This window comes from Rutidosis leptorrhynchoides, chromosome 4, assembly GCF_046630445.1.
Source record: "Rutidosis leptorrhynchoides isolate AG116_Rl617_1_P2 chromosome 4, CSIRO_AGI_Rlap_v1, whole genome shotgun sequence".
Lineage (NCBI taxonomy): Eukaryota > Viridiplantae > Streptophyta > Magnoliopsida > Asterales > Asteraceae > Rutidosis > Rutidosis leptorrhynchoides.
In genome coordinates this window covers 499,129,326-499,150,377 of record NC_092336.1, presented here as the reverse complement: position 1 = coordinate 499,150,377, position 21,052 = coordinate 499,129,326, and the positions used below count along the sequence as shown (strand labels likewise).

The window sequence follows — 21,052 nt, the reverse complement described above, 5'->3', positions numbered from 1 at the left end:
GGGGGAGAAGACTAGTTCTTTAGGGTCTGCTAGGGAAAGACCATTCGGATTCCATTTTCGAGAACTACACGAAAACAGAACATCTAATTCTAACAGAAATTCATATTACCCTTAAAAGATTCGAATCTTCCCACACTTAGTTAGCTGTGGTGTCGAAATTGAGATTAACTTCATCTTCAACTTCCATTGGATTATCTATGTAATGTTTAACTCTGTAACCATTAACCTTAAATTCAATCTCATTTGAATTTATTAACTCTACTATTCCGTATGGGAAAACTCTTTGACTATGAATGGTCCAGACCATCTTGATTTCAATTTTCCAGGAAATAGCTTGAATCTTGAATTAAAAAGAAGAATTCTGTCTCCTTCCTTGAATTCTTTTGAACTTCTGATTCTTTTATCATGCCATTTCTTCATTCTTTCCTTATAGATTAACGAGTTTTCATATGCATCATGTCTTAATTCTTCTAATTCGTTTAGTTGACTTAACCGTAGACGTCCGGCTTCATGTAAATCAAGATTACATGTCTTCAAAGCCCAAAATGCTTTGTGCTCAATTTCTACTGGAAGGTGACATGATTTTCCGTAAACAAGTTTAAAAGGTGTGGTGCCAATTGGAGTTTTGTAGGCTGTTCTAAAAGCCCAGAATGCATTCTCCAATTTCATGGACCATTCCTTCGGATTTGATCCTACGGTTTTCTCTAGAATATTTTTTAAAGCTCGGTTGGTATTTTCAACTTGTCCACTTGTTTGTGGATGATAAGCGGTTGAGATTTTATGAGTTACTCCATATCTTTTAAGAACTTTCTCAAGTTGATTATTACAAAAATGAGTACCTCGATCACTTATTAAAGCTTTCGGTGTTCCAAACCTTGCAAAAAGACGTTTTAAAAAATTGACTACAACTCGTGCATCGTTAGTTGGGAGAGCTTGTGCTTCCGCCCATTTAGATACATAATCAATGGCTACGAGAATGTAGAGATTATTATGAGATTTTGGAAATGGACCCATAAAGTTAATACCCCAAACGTCAAATACTTCACATACTTGAATGACATTTTGTGGCATTTCATCACGGTGACTTATTTTTCCGGCCCTCTGACAAGCATCACAGGATTTACAAAGAAGGTGTGCGTCTTTGAAAATTGTAGGCCAATAGAATCCAGCGTCATAAACTTTTCTTGCTGTGAGTTGAGGACCATAATGCCCTCCTGTTGGTCCTGTGTGACAATGGTTTAAGATTTAACTAGCTTCATCTCCGAATACGCATCGGCTTATTATTCCATCGGGACAACTTTTAAATAAATGTGGATCTTCCTAAAAATAGTGTTTTATATCACTAAAGAATTTCTTTCGTTTATGGTACGACAACCCTTTTTCAAGGAATCCACATACTAAGTAGTTTGCATAGTCTGCAAACCATGGAATTTCACTATAATCGATCTTCAAAAGATATTCACCAGGAAAGTTATCTTGTATGGCCGATTCATTTAGAACTTCTAATTCAGGATTTTCAAGACGAGAAAGATGATCAGCTGTGAGATTTTCTGCTCCATTTTTTTCTCGGATCTCAATATCGAACTCTTGTAAGAGTAAGATCCAACGGATTAATTGTGGTTTGGCATCTTGTTTCGAAAATAGGTATCTAAGAGCAGAATGGTCGGTATAGACCACCGTTTTAGCTAAAACGAGATATGAACGAAATTTGTCAAAGCAAAGACAATAGCAAGAAGTTCTTTTTCAGTAGTTGTGTAATTCCTTTGCGCTCCTTGTAACATCTTACTAGCGTAATAAATAGGTTGAAATCATTTTTCAATCCTTTGTCCTAAAACGGCTCCCATTGCAAAATCACTTGCATATCACATGAGTTCAAATGGTAGATTCCAATTTGGAGTTATCATGATCGGCGCATTAGTGAGTTTTTCTTTAAGAATATTAAAAGATTTGATGCATTCATCCGAAAAGATGAATGGAGCATCCTTTTCTAGGAGTTTATTCATAGGAGTGGCAATTTTAGAAAAATCTTTTATGAAATGTCGGTAAAAACCGGCATGCCCTAGAAAACTCCTAACTCCTCTAACATTGGTGGGATGTGGAAGTTTAGCAATTACATCTACTTTAGTTCTATCCACTTCAATTCCTTCCTTTGAAATTTTATGACCAAGAACGATGCCTTCTTTAACCATGAAATGGCATTTCTCCCAATTAAGAACTAGATTTTATTGTTCGCATCTAATAAGCATTCGTTCAAGATTAACTAGACATGTTTCAAAAGTATCACCGAAGACTGAAAAGTCATCCATGAAAACTTCCATGCATTCTTCTATCATGTCGTGAAAATTTGCCATCATGCACCTTTGAAAGGTTGCAGGGGCGTTGCAAAGTCCAAATGGCATGCGTTTGTAAGCAAAAGTACCATAAGGGCACGTGAAAGTGGTTTTCTCTTGGTCCTCGGGTGCGATTGGAATTTGAAAGTATCCGGAGAAACCGTCAAGAAAACAATAGTAACTATTTCCGGCTAACCTTTCCAACTTTTGATCAATGAAAGGTAAGGGAAAGTGATCTTTTCTGGTGGCGTCATTTAATTTTCTATAATCAATACAGGCACGCTATCCTGTTACAGTCTTAGTAGGAATAAGCTCATTTTTTTCATTTGTGATGACAGTCATGCCACCCTTCTTAGGTACGGATTGAACTGGGCTTACCCATGGACTATCAGAGATTGGATAAATTAAACCTGCATCTAGCAGTTTAATAATTTCTTTCTTAACAACATCTTGCATATTAGGATTTAGTCTTCGTTGGCGTTGCACATATCTTTTATGACCTTCTTCCATAAGGATTTTATGTGTGCAATACGAAGGACTTATGCCTTTAATGTCATGAATCTTCCATGCAATAGCTGGTTTATGAGCTTTTAGCACAGAAATGAGTTGAGATTTTTCATTTTTCGTAAGAGAAGACGATATTATTACAGGTAATTCAGATTCACCATGTAAATAAGCGTATTCTAAATGGGTTGGAAGTGGCTTTAACTCTAATGTCGGTGGTTCTTCTATCGATGATTTATATCGATATCGGTCTTCCTCTTTTAACATTTGAAGTTCTTCTGTTGTTGGTTCATATTCATTAGCCATAAGTGTAGCTAACATTTCAGCTTCATCAATTGGTTCAGTTCCTTCTCCTAAAGAACATTCTCCTGTTCCTTGTAATTCTGGAAATTTTTCTAACAATTCTGCATGTAAATCTATAGTTTGAATATAATAACATGTATCATCTGCATATTGCGGTTGTTGCATGGCTCTATCAACAGAAAAGGTGACACTCTCGTCCTCTATACTTAGGGTCAGTTTCTTACTAAACACGTCTATTATTGCTTTATCCGTGTTTAAGAATGGTCTTTCTAATATTAGAGGAACTCGAGAATCTTCTTCCATGTCCAGAATAATAAAATCTACTGGAAATACTAAAGTACCAACTTTAACTAGCATGTTCTCCATTATCCCTCTAGGATATTTTACTGATCGATCGGCTAGTTGTATGCTTATTCGTGTTGGTTTCAATTCTCCAAGGTCTAGTTTAGTGTATAGTGAATACGGAATTAAATTTATACTAGCACCTAAATCTGTCAATGCTTCTATTGAACTAAGACTACCCAGAAAACATGGAATTGTGAAACTTCCTGGATCTGAGAGTTTTTCTGGTAGCTTATTCAACAGCACTGCAGAACAATTAGCATTCATTGTAACAGCCGAGAGTTCTTCCATTTTCTTTCTATTTGTGATTAGATCTTTCAGAAATTTAGCATATCTAGGCATTCCTGAAATCACATCAATGAAAGGAAGATTGACATTTATTTATTTAAACATATCCAAGAATTTGGATTGCTCGGCTTCAAGTCTTTCTTTTCTCATTTTACTCGGGTAAGGAAGTGGTGGTTGGTATGGTTTAACATAAGGTTTAGCCTTAACGGTGTTATCTTCATTAACCTTTTCAACTATCGGTTCTGATTCCTTCTCTTGTTCAGGTTGTGGTGCCTGTGTAGGAATAGAGTCATCAGAAATTACAGGCATTTCAGGTGGTTTAAGTGTAATACCACTTCTCGTGATAATGGCTTTAGCTGTTTCATTCCGGGGGTTAGCATTTGTATCGCTAGGTAAACTTCCCTATTTTCTTTCACCTATCAACCTTGCTAGGTTGCTTACTTCTTGTTCCAGATTTTGAATAGAAGCTTGTTGATTTCTAATTGCTTGAGCATTTTGTTCATTCGTTTGTTTCTGAGATGTGAAAAACTGCGTTTGAGATTCAACTAGCTTCGACATCATATCTTCTAAATTTGGCTTTTTATCATCGGTTTGTGGTGGTTTATTTTGAAAAATAGTTCTTTACTGGTTGTAAGTATTATTAGATACTTGTTGATTGCTAGGACCTTGTTGGTTGTTGTATGGAACATTTCGGTTATAATTCTGATTTTGATCGTAGTTTGGTCTTGGCGGTTGATAATTATTCTGATAATTATTTCCAGGCCTTTGGTTCATGTATGAAACATTCTCTCTTTGTTCCATTGTTTGTTCAATACCGAGACAATCTTTTGTTAAATGTGGTCCTCCACACTGCTCACAACTAATTCGTATTGCGTGAATATCTTTAGTCATCTTTTCCATTAGTCTCTCGAAAGCATCTAACTTTACGGAAATGGAATCAAAGTCATGGCTAGAATCGGCTCTAGCTGCTTTAGATGATCTAATGATGTCTTTTTCTTGATGCCACTCATGTGAGTGGGAAGCAGTGTTATTAATAATTTTGTAAGCTTCAGTTGCGGTTTTCTTCATAATGGAACCACCAGCTGCTATATCGATGTCTTTTCGTGTAGTAATATCGCATCCTTGGTAGAATATTTGTACTATTTGATAAGTGTCTAAACCATGTTGAGGACATCCTCTCAACAACTTTCCAAATCTTGTCCACGCTTCATATAAAGTTTCATTTGGCTTTTGTGTGAACGTAACAATTTCTCCTTGAAGTCTCACAGCTTTAGATGCCGAAAAAAATTATTTAAGAAAATTTTCAACTAAGACATCTCATGTGTCAATCGCCCCTTCAGGTAATGATTCTAACCAATCTTTGGCTTTTCCCTTTAAATTCCAGGGAAATAACATGAGATAGATCTGTTTATCCTCAACTTCTCTGATTTTGAATAGAGTACAAATCCTATTAAAGGTACGAAGAAGTTTGTTTGGATCTTCCTTCAGCGCACCACTAAATTGGCATTGATTAGTTACCATGTGTAGGATTTGTCCTTTGATTTCATAATCTGGTGCATTAATGTCTGGTTGAGTAATTGCGTGACCTTGGCCTGTGCGTTTAGCCCTCATTCGGTCTTCCATACTTAGAGGTTCCAGATTTTCCATGATTGAATTTGTTGAATCTGAATCACTAGAGGATTCTGATTTAATGGTTTCTTCCTCGATAATCTCTGGATAAGTAATTTGTGGTTCAGGAGGAATGATTAGTAGTTCAGGATCTCTGAATTGTCCCTGAATATCCTCCGGGTTCTCAATTGTGAGGTCGGGTTCAAAAAATGAATTATCGAAAATTTAAATTGGAGTACTTGGTCGACTAGATGACGATTCTAAAGAAAAATCAGCGGCGATAATGTTGGCTAGATGTCTTGATCGAGTTACAGGTGGTGAACGTATGAAAGGTGGTGAACGTTTTGCTCGGTGCATTCACTGAATATCCTATTAGTTATAAAAATAAAAATTATTAAAGCTATCAAATTAATAGACTTTCTGATTTTGCCCACGTTTTGAATAGCCAATAGATGCAGCAGGTAGCCAGGACCCTTTAAATCGGAAGCCCACAACTCGCCACTAACAAATCCAACTATTACTACGAACCAGAAAATTTTGGATGTTTATCAATTTAACCATTTAAAATAATTTTTTCGTCGAAGTTTAAAGAAAATAAAGAAAATTCTATGTCCTAAAAACTAGAGCGTAGAAATGAGAAAGAAAAGGAGCGCGTCGAAAAACGTCGAAAAATAAAAGGTCGAAAAATAAAAATAAGAAAGTAATGCGTCGAAACTTAAAAGCCTAAAAACTAAAAATTAAAACTTGCGTCTAAAGGAATTAAAGCTTAAAAGGAATTCTATATCTAAAACGACAATAGCTTAATTAAGCACTAAAATCTATTAAATATTAAAGCGATAAGCGATGTTGTAAAATTGCGCCTAAATCTTAATCTAAAGAAAAAGTACTTAAGGGATTTTACGGCAAAGCCTAGAAATCTAGAAATATAAAATAACTACGGCAAGAACTAAGTTTACACTAATTACAAACGATAAATATACAAATTACGAATAAAAAGATACAAAATATAAAAATAAAACTTAAAGTTATAAAAATACAATTTATATAAAAATATTATTTTTATATTATTAGTTTATAAAACTACTAATTTATAAGTTAATAAAACTAATTAAAACTTTAAATATAATATTAATTAAAACTAAAACTAAATATTATTAAATTAAAAACCCTAACTATAATTAATTATAATTAATAATAATTAAAATCGTAACCCTAACTGTGTAGTACTAGGATCATATCCTGTCAGACCTACTCATGCGGTCGCATGAGTTTAAAGCAGTGCAGCCATGCGATCGCATGGCATGCAGACTCACAAATGATGCAGGTTCAAATTCGACAGGTTCAAATCGTTATTTATTTTTTTTTTTACTTTTTTTACTTTTTACTTTATATTCTTTACTAAATTTATATAAGTAATATTTATAACAAAAATTTTTAAAAACTAAAGAAAAATACTTTTATACTTTATAAAATATATTTTCTTTTTACACACTTAAATAGATATATATATATATATATATATATATATATATATATATATATATATATATAATTTTTTTATGTTTTTATATTTTTGTATTTTTAACAAAATATTTTTACAAAATAAGAAATATTATATTTTTACAAAAATATCTTAAAAACTAATTTTTATAGCATTTCGCTTTCGGCGTTGTTGAGTTCCCCGGCAGCGGCGCCAAAAATACTTGATGTGTGCGAGGTGTAGTACGAAATAGTTATATTTTTATTGCGAAATACTATTAAATATGCTACAATTTTACACAAGTTATTTATTTATTTATAGAATGGGATATACCTAAACCTTGCTACAATACTTATAGGCAGTGTATCTAATCGTAGAGTAGTGTAGTTTTTAGTAAGTCCGGTTCGTTCCACAGGGATACAACTAAATTTAACGCTATATTTATTTTAAACTATATTTGTATAAATATATATAAATATGTATTATTATTATTATTATTATTATTATTATAAAAGGGGGTTTTTACCGTTTAATGACCGGTTTGTCGATTTTATGTCTTAAGTCGCAATTAAAACCTAATGTAAAATATTAAATATACAAATGACTTAATTCAAAGCGTAAAGTAAATAACGATAATAAAAGTGCGATAATTTAAAGTGCGATAAATAGAATGACGATAAATAAAATTGCGATAATTAAAAGTACGATAATTAAAGGTGCGATGAGATATAAAATAAAGGAATTATGCTTATTTAAACTTCCGTAATCATGATGTTTGACGTGTTGATTTTAATTTATTACCATGGGTTAATTGTCCTTTATCATGGATTATTCGATATGTCCATCTGGTTTTTGTCCATAACAGTCCATCAGTCATAAATTTAAAGTGCGAGTGTCCTTGTCAAATTATCCTTATACCCGAAGTCAAATATTCCAACTAATTGGGGACTTAAACTGTAATAAGGTTTTAATACATTGTTAATGATTACACCAGGTTATCGACTGTGTGCAATCCAAGATTTTAATACTTTATTAACAATTACACCAAGTGTCCTTGTATGTAATCCACCCCTGTTTTAATGAGTCCATTGACTATTAATCCATCCCCGTGTCCGGTTAAATGAACGATTATTAGTATTTATAAATATCTCGCCCATCGTATCCGATCGAGTGTATGCGGTTATTTATAATTACCTCAAATTGTAAATCTCTATATTAAATTAATGAACTATCATTCAGTTAAACAAATATAAAGCCCATTAATAGCCCATAGTCCAATTTCCACAAGTGTCGGTCTTTTGTCCAAACCCCAATTATGGTCCAAAACCCAATAACCCCGTCTTTAATATTTAGTCTAACATCATGATTACTTCGACTTAAATAAGCATAATAATAACTTAGATACGAGACATTAATTAAAAAAGGTTGAACATAACTTACAATGAGTATTAATCACGTAGTGTTACACGGACATAATTTCGACTTACAAACTTACAACATTCGCTACCATAACCTTATTATTATTAACTTAATATTAATATTAAAATTATAATTATAAAATATCTATATAAATATATTGAGAGAGTATGATGATAGATGGATATATGTTGTGTATATTTTGGCCAGAATTCGTTGCATTTATAGAACCTTACCAGCTACAGCACTCCATGCGACCGCATGGATTTAAAGCTTCCAGGCCATGGGATCGCATGGCCCCCTTTTACAGCTCAGGTACTTTTGTTTTCTTATTTGCCGACGTTTTATAAATAATATAATATAATATATTTAATTTTATATAATTATATATATATTATATTATATTATATTCGTGTGCCTAGTTGACTTGTAATTTTTGGACCGTTGCGTCGCACGCTGATAGTTGGTTCATGTCCCGGTTTCGAATTTTTGAACGTCCTTTCGTACGATTTAATATCTTGTACTTTGCGTTTTGTGGCTCGTACTCTTGTAACTTTTAGACGTTTCTCATCAATAATTTGAAGCACTTTGATTGTACTTTGTACTTTTTAGCGTTGTGGTCATTTGCGTCTTCAATTCGTCGAATCTGTCTTTTGTCTTCACCTTTTATTATTTAAACGAATATCACTTGTAAATAGAACAACTGCAACTAAAAGCTTGTCTTTCTTGAAGGATAATGCTAAGAAATATATGTTCGTTTTTAGCATTATCATTACCCTAGATAAGTTTTCCGGAATAACCCTTCACCGGTGTTTGCAAAATGTTTTTGTGGTTTTTGTGGGTTTCAGATTTGAAATTTTTTGCTCAAAACTTGCGGTTTTGTGTCACCCACTTGCTAACCTTGTATTAGGAAAGCAACACGTCCAGTATACTTGCTCCGTATATTACCTTTCGGTAAACTACCGTTCAGTTATAAAGGAAAGCGATGAACAAGTAACCGTTAAGGCGATGTCTACTGACATGCAGATGTTCATGGTCCACAACGTGTCAGATGCAATTACTATCCTTTGTAGGAACAATAGTAAAGATCACCCTATAATTTTTCGGTCTGGCACAAGGTCCTGTCTTCGACCATACTATGCAACCACCGTTCTTACGGTTGACACCCGATTTGGTTCAGGTGACCTAATGAATTCCGTTGAATTCCTAGGATTTTACGTTCAATGGTAATGAACGCATTGAAAATAGGTTTTCAGAAAACAAATCGGTTTTATTTTTGATCAAATATTTTCTCGTTCAAGCTCGAGTTTAGATATCATTGAATTCCATGAGTTTGTAATTCTCAATCTTTAAGGTTAATCTCAAGGATTGAGTAATATCAGGCTTAAATGCTGATTTTTAATCTTTAAGGAGATTATCCTTTCTGGAGGTCTGATTCATTAGTCTTATCAAGCTAATTTGCACGGCGCCCTTCCCATTTTACGAGACAGATCCTCTCATGGTTAGGATAAGTCTGACCACATGGCGACCCTGTATGATGCTGAGGTTCGTGGATTTCCAGCTGATTTTCGAGATGACTTTTCTAGATTTTTCGTCAACCTACAGCTGGTCTGGACGACAACTTCTTGACCTAAATCAAGAAGCGCGTGTCTTTTTCGGAAGACTTTACTTCCTTTTAATGATGGAATTGATTCATTGTGTAGATCCATCTTTCTTTCAAATATATTACAGCAAATCAGGTAAAATAATTAGTTTAGTCCAAAGCAAAAAGTACCTACAATAATCTTGTACAAAAATATATGATATATGTTTTAAAGATAACTTGGTATCTTCTTCCCACACTTAGCTTTTATTTATTTCTTTCTTTGCCTTTTTATTCTCTTCTATTCCATTTTAAATGAATTCTAGCGTTTGGGTTGTTTCTCAATTTATGTCCTTTCCGAGTTAAGAATAATTTCGGTATTAACACATACTTTTATCGTTCATAAATATGTATAAACATGATTTTGAGTTCATTTAGTTGAAATTTTTTTCAAATTTTCACAAAATTTGGCAATTAAACCAAGTGTAAACCCGAAAGAATTTATAACCCTTCCCCACACTTGAGATCATGCAATGCCCTCATTTGCATGAAATTAGACAATAATTATAAATTCATGAGGGTGATTAGTGTAGAAAAGTGATTAAAAATACCCAGTTTGTAATTACTAAGTTCGTCGAATGATAGATGGCGCGCCTCATCGTTCATTCCTTTTGTTGTAATTTCACATATGTTTTGCGTCTTATCGTCAAAATTAGTAGCTTTTGCTGAACTTAATGCCAGTCTTTGAAAATACGCTATTTTACCCTGTTTTACATAAGATAAACTACAAACATATATATATATATATATATATATATATATATATATATATATATATATATATATATATATATATATATATATATTATATATATATATAATATATATATTATATATATATATATATATATTTTATATAAAAACCTTAACTTAATAAAACAAATAATTAATGAATTTAAAATTTTGTTTTCCTTTTTATTTAGGTAGAGGTAGTTTCGGTACATTTACCTAGTCCGTCCCTCGACAAAATTTTAAAATTTTTGTTTTAAAAGCCAAGATTTTTGGGTTTTTATTTTTATTTTTTTGGTATACTTTAGATCAATAATATAAATAATGATAACAAAATTTTTTGCCCCATCCTTGGGTAAAGCAATTTCGATTCTATGACCTAGTCTTTAACTCACGACGAATTTTAGAAATCATTTTTTAAACTTAATGAAATAAAGTAAATTTTGTTTTTAAATTCACACAAAACTTAAATTTTGAAAGCATATTAATTTTATATAAAACGTACAAAACAAAAAAATAATTCAGAATGGGGGGAGAAAACTAGTTCTTTAGTGTCTGCTAGCGGAAAAGACCAATCGGATTCCATTCTCGGAAACTACACGAGAACAGAACAACTAACTCTTGACAGCATTTTCTTTTTAGAAAATTTGAATCTCCCCACACTTAGGTAGCTGTGGTGTCGAATTTGTGATTAACTTCATCGTCAATTTCTCTTGGACCATAATCAACTTGCATATCTGTGACTTTTGCTTTAAGCCATTGATCGGATTCCTGTGTAATATCCACAAATTCAACTAGTTTCGCCTTTTCTTCAGGCGATAGATTGGATACTAACCAGTTACATAACTTAAAGTTCCCCTTGTTTCTAGCATCGCGAATCCATTTAATAAGTTTCTTCATTGAACTGTTAATAACGGGGTCAATTAATTTCGCATCAACAACGGGGTTCTTTGTTATCAAGTCATCATTAGGTGTTACTTCATCTTCCCCACACTTAGGCGTTTTATTATTGGTAAGCACTACCATTGGAGTTGGTAAAATAATATGTTTCTCACCGACCGTTTTTATTGGTTCAACGATTTTGGTTGATGGAGATTTAGATTTTCGAATCACAAAAGTGATCGATTTTTCACCATTACTAAGTGTCATTCTACCCTCTTTTACATCAATAAATGCCCCGGTGGATGCTAAGAATGGTCGACCTAAAATTAGAGGAATGTTAGAGTCCTCTTCTATGTCAATGACAACAAATTCGACTAAGAAGTTAAATTACCCACTTGAACGGGTAGGTTGTCAGCAATTCCAACTGGGTGCCTAATGGTTTGATCAAAGAGTCGAACACTCATTTCCGTTGGACTTAACTCACCTACTCCTAATCTCTTATATAATGAAAGAGGCATAACACTCACACTCGCACCTAAATCTGCTAGTGCATCATACATGACACAATCACTAAGTAGACAAGGAACAATAAATTCACCCGGATCACCCAACCTGGGTGGAAGTTTCGGTGGAACTGTCTTCACCAGGTTTATTTTTAGGGTTTTTGTTTCTTGCACTTTCTTATTCTTCTTCTTCTTCTTTCTAAAGGTATCACAAACTTTATTACTTATCACTTGCTCATACTCAACTCCTTTTCTTGGAAATGGGATGGGTGGTCTGTATGGTGCCACCACTTGTAGTGACCCGAACTTTTCCATGTTTATATATATTAATTGAGATTGATATTTACATGATTAAATGTTTCCAACATGTTAAGCAATCAAACTTGTTAAGACTTGATTAATTGAAATATGTTTCATATAGACAATTGACCACCCAAGTTGACCGGTGATTCACGAACGTTAAAACTTGTAAAAACTATATGATGACATATATATGGATATATATATTGTTAACATGATACTATGATAAGTAAACATATCATTAAGTATATTAACAATGAACTACATATGTAAAAACAAGACTACTAACTTAATGATTTTTAAACGAGACATATATGTAACGATTATCGTTGTAAAGACATTTAATGTATATATATCATATTAAGAGATATTCATACATGATAATATCATGATAATATAATAATTTAAAATCTCATTTGATATTATAAACATTGGGTTAACAACATTTAACAAGATCGTTAACCTAAAGGTTTCAAAACAACACTTACATGTAACGACTAACGATGACTTAACGACTCAGTTAAAATGTATATACATGTAGTGTTTTAATATGTATTTATACACTTTTGAAAGACTTCAATACACTTATCAAAATACTTCTACTTAACAAAAATGCTTACAATTACATCCTCGTTCAGTTTCATCAACAATTCTACTCGTATGCACCCGTATTCGTACTCGTACAATACACAGCTTTTAGATGTATGTACTATTGGTATATACACTCCAATGATCAGCTCTTAGCAGCCCATGTGAGTCACCTAACACATGTGGGAACCATCATTTGGCAACTAGCATGAAATATCTCATAAAATTACAAAAATATGAGTAATCATTCATGACTTATTTACATGAAAACAAAATAACATATCCTTTATATCTAATCCATACACCAACGACCAAAAACACCTACAAACACTTTCATTCTTCAATTTTCTTCATCTAATTGATCTCTCTCAAGTTCTATCTTCAAGTTCTAAGTGTTCTTCATAAATTTCAAAAGTTCTAGTTTCATAAAATCAAGAATACTTTCAAGTTTGCTAGCTCACTTCCAATCTTGTAAGGTGATCATCCAACCTCAAGAAATCTTTGTTTCTTACAGTAGGTTATCATTCTAATACAAGGTAATAATCTTATTCAAACTTTGGTTCAATTTCTATAACTATAACAATCTTATTTCAAGTGATGATCTTACTTGAACTTGTTTTCGTGTCATGATTCTGCTTCAAGAACTTCGAGCCATCCAAGGATCCATTGAAGCTAGATCCATTTTTATCTTTTCCAGTAGGTTTATCCAAGGAACTTAAGGTAGTAATGATGTTCATAACATCATTCGATTCATACATATAAAGCTATCTTATTCGAAGGTTTAAACTTGTAATCACTAGAACATAGTTTAGTTAATTCTAAACTTGTTCGCAAACAAAAGTTAATCCTTCTAACTTGACTTTTAAAATCAACTAAACACATGTTCTATATCTATATGATATGCTAACTTAATTATTTAAAACCTGGAAACACGAAAAACACCGTAAAACCGGATTTACGCCGTCGTAGTAACACCGCGGGCTGTTTTGGGTTAGTTAATTAAAAACTATGATAAACTTTGATTTAAAAGTTGTTATTCTGAGAAAATGATTTTTATTATGAACATGAAACTATATCCAAAAATTATGGTTAAACTCAAAGTGGAAGTATGTTTTCTAAAATGGTCATCTAGACGTCGTTCTTTCGACTGAAATGACTACCTTTACAAAAAACGACTTGTAACTTATTTTTCCGACTATAAACCTATAATTTTTCTGTTTAGATTCATAAAATAGAGTTCAATATGAAACCATAGCAATTTGATTCACTCAAAACGGATTTAAAATGAAGAAGTTATGGGTAAAACAAGATTGGATAATTTTTCTCATTTTAGCTACGTGAAAATTGGTAACAAATCTATTCCAACCATAACTTAATCAACTTGTATTGTATATTATGTAATCTTGAGATACCATAGACACGTATACAATGTTTCGACCTATCATGTAGACACATCTATATATATTTCGGAACAACCATAGACACTCTATATGTGAATGTTGGAGTTAGCTATACAGGGTTGAGGTTGATTCCAAAATATATATAGTTTGAGTTGTGATCAATACTGAGATACGTATACACTGGGTCGTGGATTGATTCAAGATAATATTTATCGATTTATTTTTGTACATCTAACTGTGGACAACTAGTTGTAGGTTACTAACGAGGACAGCTGACTTAATAAACTTAAAACATCAAAATATATTAAAAGTGTTGTAAATATATTTTGAACATACTTTGATATATATGTATATATTGTTATAGGTTTGTGAATCAACCAGTGGCCAAGTCTTACTTCCCGACGAAGTAAAAATCTGTGAAAGTGAGTTATAGTCCCACTTTTAAAATCTAATATTTTTGGGATGAGAATACATGCAGGTTTTATAAATGATTTACAAAATAGACACAAGTACGTGAAACTACATTCTATGGTTGAATTATCGAAATCGAATATGCCCCTTTTTATTAAGTCTGGTAATCTAAGAATTAGGGAACAGACACCCTAATTGACGCGAATCCTAAAGATAGATCTATTGGGCCTAACAAACCCCATCCAAAGTACCGGATGCTTTAGTACTTCGAAATTTATATCATATCCGAAGGGTGTCCCGGAATGATGGGGATATTATTATATATATGCATCTTGTTAATGTCGGTTACCAGGTGTTCACCATATGAATGATTTTTTATCTCTATGTATGGGATGTGTATTGAAATATGAAATCTTGTGGTCTATTGTTACGATTTGATATATATAGGTTAAACCTATAACTCACCAACATTTTTGTTGACGTTTAAAGCATGTTTATTCTCAGGTGAATACTAAGAGCTTCCGCTATTGCATACTAAAATAAGGACAAGATTTGGAGTCCATGTTTGTATGATATTGTGTAAAAACTGCATTCAAGAAACTGATTTCGATGTAACATATTTGTATTGTAAACCATTATGTAATGGTCGTGTGTAAACAGGATATTTTAGATTATCATTATTTGATAATCTACGTAAAGCTTTTTAAACCTTTATTTATGAAATAAAGGTTATGGTTTGTTTTAAAAATGAATGCAGTCTTTGAAAAACGTCTCATATAGAGGTCAAAACCTCACAACGAATTCAATTAATATGGAACGTTTTTAATCAATAAGAACGGGACATTTCAGTTGGTATCCGAGCGTTGGTCTTAGAGAACCAGAATTTTGCATTAGTGTGTCTTATCGAGTTTGTTAGGATGCATTAGTGAGTCTGGACTTCGACCGTGTTTACTTGAAAAAAATGATTGCTTAACAAATTTTGTTGGAAACTATATATTTTTAACATGTGAATATTATGTGATATATTAATCTCTTAACGCGTTTGATATTATGTGATAGATGTCTACCTCTAGAACAAGTCCCATTGACTCACCTAATAATAATGAAGAGTCAAATGTAAATTGGAATGATTCGTGGACTGATTCACAAGTTCCCGAAGAGGAACCGGAAGAAGAGTCGGAACCGGAAGAAGAATCGGAACTGGAAGAAGAATCGGAACCGGATGAAGAAATAGAACCGGTGGGGGAAATAATAAAACGGTTAAGTAAAAGAAAATCCTCAACCAACCGACCAAGGTTAATTATGGTCAATGGTGTTTCCGCTAAGGAAGCAAAATATTGGGAGGATTACCAATTCTCCGATGAATCGGATTCCGACGAGAATTCCGATGATGTTATAGAAATTACCCCAACTGAATTTAAAAAGGCAAAAGAAAATAATAAGGGAAAGGGCATAAAAATATAGAAATCTAATTCCAACCCCGATGAACTTTATATGTATCGTCAACCCCCGAAGTCCTTAAGTTGTAACAATGACCCGGGAACCTCTAAACTACCAGGTTTTTCTAAACCAATGTGGATCACGACGGCTCGTATTAGGGGAACATCATATATCCCTAGAAACTTGGCAAAACGAACCAAAACCGAAGAAGAAGAAACAAGCGAGTCAGAATAAGATAGTTGTATTCGTGTGGTGTAATATATGTAATATAGTGTGCTTATGCTTTATGATATATGTAAAAATTGCTTGTATTAATAAGTATTTTTTTTTATGAATCTAACTCTTGTCTATTTTACAGTATAAAAATACAAAATGGATAGACAACCCAATATTTTAAGAGACCTACCCGGAGACATGATTGATGAAATCTTGTCTCGAGTCGGTCAGAATTCTTCGGCACAACTATTTAAGGCGAGATCAGTTTGTAAGACATTCGAAGAACGTTCCAAGAATGCCTTGGTTTATAAAAGGCTTTCGTTCGAAAGATGGGGGATATCACATTGGGAAATCCATAAGTTACGATGTGTTTACTTTGACGCATATATTGCGGGGAACCCAAATGCTATTTTACGCAATGGGTTAAGAAATTATTTTGACTCAATATATCCGAATATTGGACTTCGTGATTTAGAAAAAGCGGCTAACATGCAACATAAAGAAGCATGTTATGCTTACGGATTAGTAATGTTCGCTTCTCACCAAAGTGAGAACAAGAACATCGGGCTACAACTATTAAACAAAACGTTCCCACAAGTGACGGAGTCGGTAATTGGGGTAAGAAATGAGGTTTTTAGATTGTTACGGGACTGTTGGACATTACGTAACCCTCGTCCCTTTGACGACGTTACAACACGCTGTCTTATCAACGGCCATAACGGTTATGTTCCACAAGACCAAGGATGGGAAGTAGTCCTAGTAAAACCAGAATGCATGACTTGTTTCTGGACGTATGAATTACGTGTCTTTATTGCCTTTGCTGAACGACTTGTGTACTAGCTAGAATTATCTTCACAACCATCTTGTATCAAATTTATTGTGTGCTATATTTCATGCTATATGTAAAATAAGCGGTATTGTAAGTTTGTAAAATATTGTGTAAAAGTTTGAACGCGAAATATTATTATAATCAGTTTTTCATATAGAATTGTAGTAGTTGAATTGTATATTAGCTACTAAGTATGAACTTAACGGGTAGGTACTACCCGAATTTAAACTTATAAAACGCTAATATGAAGAAAAAGCTTTTATAAATGAGTTCATATTATGCTACGAAATACTATTAACTACTCTTAATATTCTGTATGATTAACTTGTTCCATTTAACTATTTTGAAGGAAATGGCACCGACTACTCGACACACCGTGAATATGAATGAAGAGGAATTCCGTACTTTTCTAGCTTTAAACATAGCCGCAGTACAGGCTGCGCTACATACCAACAATAACCTTGGATCTAGCAGTACAGGAAATCGTGTAGGATGCACCTACAAAGAATTTACTGCCTGCAAACCTTTGGAATTTGATGGAACCGAAGGACCGATCGGATTGAAACGGTGGACCGAGAAGGTCGAATCGGTGTTTGCCATAAGTAAGTGTACTGAAGAGGACAAAGTAAAGTACGCTACGCATACCTTCACAGGTTCTGCGTTAACATGGTGGAATACCTATCTAGAGCAAGTGGGACAAGACGATGCGTACGCACTACCGTGGTCAGCATTCAAGCACTTGATGAACGAGAAGTACCGTCCCAGAACCGAGGTCAATAAGCTCAAGACATAACTTAGAGGGTTACGAACCCAAGGATTTGATATTACCACGTACGAAAGACGATTCACAGAATTGTGCCTATTGTGTCCAGGAGCATTAGAAGATGAGGAAGAGAAGATCGACGCGTTTGTGAAAGGATTACCGGAAAGAATCCAAGAAGATATAAGTTCACACGAGCCCGCCTCCATACAACAGGCATGTAGAATGGCTCACAAACTCGTGAACCAGATTGAAGAAAGAATTAAAGAACAGACTGCTGAAGAGGCCAATGTGAAGCAAGTCAAAAGAAAGTGGGAGGAAAACGGTGATAAGAATCACCAATACAACAACAACAGCAATTACAACAATAATCGCAACAATTATCCCAACAATCGCAACATCAATCGCAACTACAACAAATGGCCCAACAACAACAACAACAACAATAGCAACTACAACAATCATCCCAACAACAATAATAACCGCAATAACAACAACAACAATCAGAAGCAGCTATGCCAAAGGTGTGAAAAGAATCACTCGGGGTTCTGCACCAAATTTTGCAACAAGTGTAAAAGAAATGGTCATAGCGCGGCGAAGTGTGAGGTCTACGGACCAGGGGTTAATAGAACGAAAGGAACAAATGGTGTCGGAATGAGTAATGGCGGAGCAAGTAGTGTCGGAGCAAGTTATGCCAATGTAGTTTGTTATAAATGTGGAAAACCGGGCCACATTATTAGAAATTGCCCGAACCAGGAGAACACGAATGGACAAGGCCGTGGAAGAGTTTTCAATATTAATGCGGCAGAGGCATAGGAAGACCCGGAGCTTGTTACGGGTACGTTTCTTATTGATAATAAATCTGCTTACGTTTTATTTGATTCGGGTGCGGATAGAAGCTATATGAGTAGAGATTTTTGTGCTAAATTAAGTTGTCCATTGACGCCTTTGGATAGTAAATTTTTACTCGAATTAGCAAATGGTAAATTAATTTCAGCAGAGAATATATGTCGGAATCGAGAAATTAAATTGGTTAGCGAAACATTTAAGATTGATTTGATACCAGTAGAGTTAGGGAGTTTTGATGTGATAATCGGTATGGACTGGTTGAAAGAAGTGAAAGCGGAGATCGTTTGTTACAAAAATGCAATTCGCATTATACGAGAAAAAGGAAAACCCTTAATGGTGTACGGAGAAAAGGGTAACACGAAGCTACATCTTATTAGTAATTTGAAGGCACAAAAACTAATAAGAAAAGGTTTCTATGCTGTTCTAGCACACGTCGAGAAAGTACAAACTGAAGAAAAGAGCATCAATGATGTTCCCGTCGCAAAAGAATTTCCTGATGTATTTCCAAAAGAATTACCGGGATTACCCCCACATCGATCCGTTGAATTTCAAATAGATCTTGTACCAGGAGCTGCACCAATAGCTCGTGCTCCTTACAGACTCGCACCCAGCGAGATGAAAGAACTACAAAGCCAATTACAAGAAATTTTAGAGCGTGGTTTCATTCGACCAAGCACATCACCGTGGGGAGCTCCTGTTTTGTTTGTCAAGAAGAAAGATGGTACATTCAGGTTGTGTATCGACTACCGAGAGTTGAACAAACTTACCATCAAGAACCGCTACCCACTACCGAGAATCGATGACTTATTTGATCAACTACAAGGCTCGTCTGTTTATTCAAAGATTGACTTACGTTCCGGGTATCATCAAATGCGGGTGAAAGAAGATGATATTCCAAAGACTGCTTTCAGAACACGTTACAGTCATTACGAGTTTATGGTCATGCCGTTTGGTTTAACTAATGCACCAGCTGTGTTCATGGACCTTATGAACCGAGTGTGTGGACCATACCTTGACAAGTTTGTCATTGTTTTCATTGATGACATACTTATTTACTCAAAGAATGACCAAGAACACGGTGAACATTTGAGAAAGGTGGTAGAAGTATTGAGGAAGGAAGAATTGTACGCTAAGTTTTCAAAGTGTGCATTTTGGTTGGAAGAAGTTCAATTCCTCGGTCACATAGTGAACAAAGAAGGTATTAAGGTAGATCCGGCAAAGATAGAAACTGTTGAAAAGTGGAAAACCCCGAAAACTCCGAAACACATACGCTAGTTTTTAGGACTAGCTGGTTACTACAGAAGGTTCATCCAAGACTTTTCCATAATAGCAAAACCCTTGACTGCATTGACGCATAAAGGGAAGAAATTTGAATGGAATGATGAACAAGAGAAAGCGTTTCAGTTATTGAAGAAAAAGCTAACTACGGCACCTATATTGTCATTGCCTGAAGGGAATGATGATTTTGTGATTTATTGTGATGCATCAAAGCAAGGTCTCGGTTGTGTATTAATGCAACGAACGAAGGTGATTGCTTATGCGTCTAGACAATTGAAGATTCACGAACAAAATTATACGACGCATGATTTGGAATTAGGCGCGGTTGTTTTTGCATTAAAGACTTGGAGGCACTACTTATATGGGGTCAAAAATATTATATATACCGACCACAAAAGTCTTCAACACATATTTAATCAGAAACAACTGAATGTGAGGCAGCGTAGGTGGATTGAATTATTGAATGATTACGACTTTGAGATTCGTTACCACCCGGGGAAGGCAAATGTGGTAGCCGATGCCTTGAGCAGGAAGGACAGAGAACCCATTCGAGTAAAATCTATGAATATAATGATTCATAATAACCTCACTACTCAAATAAAGGAGGCGCAACAAGGAGTTTTAAAAGAGGGAAATTTAAAGGATGAAATACCCAAAGGATCGGAGAAGCATCTTAATATTCGGGAAGACGAAACCCGGTATAGGGCTGAAAGGATTTGGGTACCAAAATTTGGAGATATGAGAGAAATGGTACTTAGAGAAGCTCATAAAACCAGATACTCAATACATCCTGGAACGGGGAAGATGTACAAGGATCTCAAGAAACATTTTTGGTGGCTGGGTATGAAAGCCGATGTTGCTAAATACGTAGGAGAATGTTTGATGTGTTCTAAGGTCAAAGCTGAGCATCAGAAACCATCAGGTCTACTTCAACAACCCGAAATCCCGGAATGG

The 21,052-nt window shown here is 34.2% G+C and overlaps 1 non-coding gene across 1 annotated transcript; it reads left to right on the top strand.

Annotated features, from left to right (window-relative positions):
• The first annotated feature begins 4,923 nt into the window (after nucleotides 1-4,923).
• LOC139845871 (small nucleolar RNA R71) lies at nucleotides 4,924-5,030 on the top strand. The gene has a single exon (XR_011758625.1). It is a non-coding gene; the product is annotated as a small nucleolar RNA R71 (small nucleolar RNA).
• The last annotated feature ends 16,022 nt before the right edge of the window (nucleotides 5,031-21,052 follow it).